The 5,957-nt window shown below is 44.0% G+C and overlaps 1 pseudogene; it reads right to left on the reverse strand.

Moving 5' to 3' along the window:
• Positions 1-4,172: 4,172 nt before the first annotated feature.
• LOC119254160 (olfactory receptor 5A1-like) lies at positions 4,173-5,173 on the reverse strand (annotated as a pseudogene).
• Between the last annotated feature and the right edge of the window lie 784 nt (positions 5,174-5,957).

Below are 5,957 nucleotides of genomic sequence, written 5' to 3' on the forward strand. Positions count from 1 at the left end.
CATCATCACGGAAGGGAGGGTTGCTGGGAAGTGAGAGTGGCGTTGAGGAGCCAGGTTTGGTATAGAACCAGACACGTGGGCCTTGGGGGCTCTCTTGGCATTTGGCCCGTTTTCAGCGTGCTGTTGGGGTTCCAGCTCAGCAGAACTGGTAGGACACATTCACCAGTTTATTTCCTTCTCTTTCTCTCTGAGTTATTTAGATTTGAGATAAATTAAAATGTATCAGGAAAGCTGTTTATTTTGGATTCTGTGTATGTATGGGTTTTCAGGCATCTCTTACATACTTAGGCTGAATTTTATTTATTTGCTTATTGATTGATTGTACTTTTTAAATTTTCTACATTGCTGTTCATTTGTGGACAGTATCTGATCTCTCTCCTCAGGCATGGTCCCCGTAGTTCCCCCACCCTCACAGCCCCTATGACCCACCCCCACAGCCCCTGTGTTCTTCCCACCCCAGTATGGACCCTCTCTTCCCCTCCCTGCTGTGTGTGAGGCTGAATTTTTAAACTGGGCTGTAAGTACAGCTTTGGAATAAAAGCAAAATGTGCTTTTATGAATTTTGACTGTATATAATTTTATACATATAAATATTTATTATATTTATAAGACTTTAGAAACATTTACAGATATGGTTGTGTGTAATCAGTAGGTTATAGAAATTAATGAAATAACCATTTCACTGAGCCCTTTACTCCCATCCCCTCTCCTTTGGTAACAATCAATTTATTCTCTTTATCTAAGAGTTTTGTTTTGTTTCTGTTATTTGCTTAGTTTTTTTTTAGACTCCAATTATGGATAAATCATATGGAATTTTTCATTTTCCATTTGAGTCATTTCACCTAGCATAATATCCTCCAGGTCCATCCCTGTTGTTGCAAATGGCTTTATGTTATTCTTTTTTATGACTTCATAGTATTCCACGGTACATGAATACTACATCTTCTTTATTCATTCATCTATCAGTGGATGCTTAGGTTGTTTCAATATCTTAGCTACTGTAAATAATGCTACAATGGACATAGGTGTGCAAACATATATATTTTTAAGATTTATTTTTTTATTTATACAAGAGCCAGGGTACAGGCCAGATGCGCGGGAGGGTGAGAGAATTCACCAGAGACAGAGCAGGGAACAGAACAGGCAGACTGATGAAATACACTGCTGAGGGGAGCAGCGGGTGAGACAGGAGAGGTCTGCTGTGCCCTGTGGGTTTCTCCCTGGCCAGCCGGGTATTGAACTTGTGCTGCAGAGGCTGTGGATTGTTTCATAGTGTGATGAAGTGTAATGAAGTGTGATGAAGTGCCACCAGGGAGGCCCCAAGAAAACTTTCATTGAAAATGGAAACTCACTTTCAGCAAAGTAAGTGATAGTTAAAGAACAATTTTGTGTAACCATCACTCAAATGAAGAAAGGAAAATGTTGCTAGCACTTCAGAAGCCCTGGAGCATTAAATCCTGACCACCTAGTCCTTTGACCACTAAAGTTACTCACAATTCAACTTTTATGCTCACCCCGGGCTTTTAAAACTATTTTAACAGGGCCTCCCCGGTGGCGCAGCGGTTGAGCGCTGGATTGCGAAGCTGCCCGCGGCCTCTGCGGCGCCGGTTCGATCCCCGGCTGCTCCCCGGCCACCGGAGGAGGGTCCCACATGGCGCGCAGACCTCCCCTGCCGCCCGCTGCTCCCCTCAGCAGTGTACTTCGGTCCTTCTGCCTGCTCTGCTCCCCGCTCTGGCTCCGGTGAATTCTCTCACCCTCCCGTGCTTCTGACTGTACCCAGTGCATGTATAAACAAAACAAACAAACAAACCAGCAAACAAATAAATAAAGCATGCCTCTATAAAAAAAATATTTTAACAACTTGTGCATCCATAAATAACATAGGTAATTTGCCTGATTTGAACTTCATTTGCATGAGATCACATTATTGCCATTATTTTGTGTCTGACATCTTTTGCTGAACATTATGCTTGTAAGGCCAATCCATTCTGTTGCTTGTAGCTATGCTTTGTTATAGTTATCACTCTGCCATCCCATTGCAGAATATAGCTCCTTTGCTCATCCACATCTTGATAGATATTTATATTGTTTATTCTTTGGAAGTTTTATGAAGAATGCATTTGTGTGAGGCCAGGCATTTCAAGAAGCAGACACCAAGACAGGATTGAATATGCAGAGGTTTTAGTAAAGGCAATTTCTGTGAGGAGAAATAGGGAGAGAGTAGGGGAAGATTTGGACTGATGTCAGACCACGATGCAAGCTGGATCCTGAGTGAAGGAGAGAGGGAAGGGAGGTTGGTGGAAGCCCAGCCTTGCCCTGGCCTCTGTGTTGACAGAAAGGGATGGAAAGAGACTAGTTTAGTGTTCAGGGGACTTTGGATACTAAGATGGTGTTTGCTTCTTGTTCCAACTGCCATTTGCTTCTTGTGCATCTTATGGTTACCATGATGCAATATTGCTGTATTTGAGCTCAGTTTCTGTTGCTCACTTGAGATTTTATTGTCTTTCTGGTGGGGCTATTGAGGCTTCTGGTTCAGAGGATGTACATAAATGTTATATTTGAGGTGTGAAGCTGTACTCCCCCAAAACTTGGAGCACTGTAAGCCAATGGTGAGGCAAAAAAATTTGAAAAATTTTATATGTAGTGTAGGCACAGTGTGAGTCCACATTTAAAGGGGCATTTAAAGAATGCGGACTCTTGGGAATGGATGTGTTGTATGTCATGACTTCATGCTGACACATGCTAAATACAGAAATATAGAAAAAAATGAAGATATGAAAGTTCAAATGAAGGTTTTTTTAGAGGTGATGTGGGTTTAGTGTTCCATCTGTGTGTCCATCATCTATCTATCTATCTATCTATCTATCTATCTATCTATCTATCTATCTATCTATCCATCTATCTATTTATCTATCCATCTATCTATCATCTCTCCATCTATCCATCCATCATAGGAGGTTGAGAGCTCAGATCTAAGATAGAGATCTCTCCTCCCCTGTGGTTTATGACCGTCCAGATATGAGGGAAATAGTTAATCAACTTACCTGAATGATGAAATCAATTAAAAATTTTTTTATGTGCATGTCCAACAGACCTGCTCTAATGGAAAAGTGAGTGTGTTGGAAGGGGAGGGGCCACTGCCTTTGAGAGTAAGTTTAGCAGAAACGACCATGTGGGACAGTCCATTCTAGGCACCCTCCACTCCATGCAGGGGTGATGACTTGCACATGATATCCAGGGATGAATCTCTCTGAGACAATGGAAAATAATACTCTGTATGGGGTAGTAGTGGCTAATCCGTTCAGATGGAGAAACAAAGGTTTTATAGGAGCAATTGATTCAGACAGAAGAGAGCTGGAGGGAAGTGTGTGGTGATCCAGGAGACGCTGACCATGAAATGCAGGGAGACTGAAGTGGTGAGTGACTGGTGTGGCCAAGATCAAGGGCAACACTAAGCAGGCAGTTCAGGTGACTGAGAGTAAGAGAAGTCCTGATTGGTACAAGGACCCCACATTCTGAAGGTCCTACACAGCTGAAAGAGAAATGGCTACAAAGGGCAGTGTCCTTCAGTTTTTATTTGGCAGATTAGTTAGTGGCCAGGGTGGGAGTCCAGCAGGGTTATCTTGGAGAAAGTGTTAAAGGAGTAGACATCAGTTTCCAGTAATTGACATTGGCTCTACTTAGTGTATTGTTCTGGACCTGCCACATGCTAGTAATAGGGTTAGATGGCTGTTCAGCTTCAGGGCTGTTTGTTGTTGAAGGTGGAAGGCAGAGTAGGTAGCCTGGGATCTGAGTGGCCTGGTTCGGGATGGAGATCTGCTCTCACTTCCTGTAAGGCTCGGCAAGTCTAGCTAATCTTCTGGGACTCAATTCCTCATCAGGGATACAGGGTGGGGCTGTATTAATGTGCTGCAATGAGTGTAACTAAATGCCTTGGTTCCCAGGACATACTAAGCACCAAGTGACAGGTGGTTGCTGTATTACCTGTGAGAATAGGTCGTCCTGGGGACTTCTTTTTCTGAAAATATCTCTTCTTCCCCCGACTATCAATGGTGTGGTCAGTAGATAGAGGGCCATGAAGAATGGGGAGAGGAATCTGGCAGGAGGATTTTCCATTTTCAGATATGCCCACCGGAGATCTCTCGTGCCTAAACCAGAGGTGGAGGTAGATGCTATGGGTCATTTGAGTCTCTGGGGGTTTGGAGAAGTAGGTTTCCCATCATGAGCTCGTAAGATACTTTCTTCTTCCCTAGTACTTTCCACAGGGCGTCTTTGATCTCTTTGTTCCTCAAACTGTAAATGAGGGGGTTCAGCATGGGAATCACCAGTGAGTAGAACACAGATACCACATTGTCCCTGCTCAGCGAGTAGCTGGACCTGGGCCACAGGTACATGAAAAGTGCCGTCCCGAACAGCAGAGTCACCATCATCAGGTGTGAGGCTCACGTGTTGGAGGCCTTCATCCGGCCTTCTGCTGAGCGGATCTTCATGACAGCAGCCACGATGTAGCTGTAGGAGATCAGGAGGATGAGGAATGATGTCCCTCCAATGGCCACCACCACCAAGAAGTTCACCACATGACTGAGGAAGATGTCAGAGTAAGAGAGTACCAGGACAGGTGGGAGGTCACAGAAGAAGTGGTTGATGACATTGGGTCTGCAAAAATGGAGTCGAAATATGGAGCAGGACTGGGTCAGGGCACTCAGGAAGCCACCCGCATATGCCCCAAGCACCAGGCGTGTACACAGGCCCAGGGACATGATGGTTGTGTAGAGCAGGGGGCTGGAGATGGCTGCATAGTCGTCATATACCATGGCCATCAGGAGGAAGCACACAGTGAGGCACATGCTCACAAAGAAAAAGAACCTGGCCACACAGCCCAGGAAGGAGATGGTCTTCTGCTCCTGGAAGAAGTCAGTGAGCATCTTGGGAGCCACTGAGGAAGAGTAGCAGATGTCAATGAAGGACAAGTTGCTGAGGAAGAAGTACATGGGCAAGTGCCGATGGGGGTCACCTCTGATCAGAAAAATGAGTGCCAGGTTAAGCCCACGGTCACGAGGTAGATGGCCAGGAAGGTCACAAAGAGGGGGACATGGAGTTCTAGATGGTCTGAAAATCCCAGGAGGATGAACATGGTCACGGAGGAGCTGTTTCGGGCCCTGGCTGGGGACATGTTTCTCCTGGATCACAAGGAGAAGAGGCAGATTTGGGGTCATCACGGAATCTACTTGACAGGTTGGGTCACCAAATAATCACAAAATGCACAAGAAGGAGGGCAGGGCACTGCAGAGACTGACTTAATGCTGATTCCTTCTCTCTCTTCCTCACAGATGGCAATCGTAGAGACTGTCTTAAATATTTGCTTTGAAACATAGCATGGGGTGGTTGACATGAGCTTTAACTTGGGATTCAGACTCTACCATCAGCAACTGTCTCCACCATGGAGTGGCTGTGTTCCTCTGGTGAGGTAGCTACCTGTTCCAGACTTCAATTGCTTAATCTTTAAAACAGTGACAGTACCCACTTCACATAGGTAAAGTGACACCTCGAAAGGCCCCAGAGAAAGGAATTATAAACACCGTTTTGTGTGTTCCAGATAAGCCACATCATACCTGAAATAACTTTTTATTTAACTTATTCAAATTTCTATACTGGAGTAAAGGAACTAAATCCAAGAATATATTGTGAAATAATCACACATTTAGACTGTCTTTGATCCAGAGTATCAAGCCAGATGCATATAGGGATGCTAGTTGCCAAATAATAGATCTGTATCATCAATAATAAATTCAGCATCTATTATCTACTAATATATAATTATGTAATAATAAAACAATAATCCATCCATTATCTTTTAATAACACATTTATACTATTTTTAAAAAGATTTATTTGTTTATTTATACAAGCACTGGGTACAGTCAGAAGCGCAAGAGGGTGAGAAGATTCACCAGAGCC

This window comes from Talpa occidentalis, unplaced genomic scaffold (genome assembly GCF_014898055.3).
Source record: "Talpa occidentalis isolate TD23 unplaced genomic scaffold, MPIMG_talOcc4v2.1 talOcc4.3, whole genome shotgun sequence".
Classification (NCBI taxonomy): domain Eukaryota; kingdom Metazoa; phylum Chordata; class Mammalia; order Eulipotyphla; family Talpidae; genus Talpa; species Talpa occidentalis.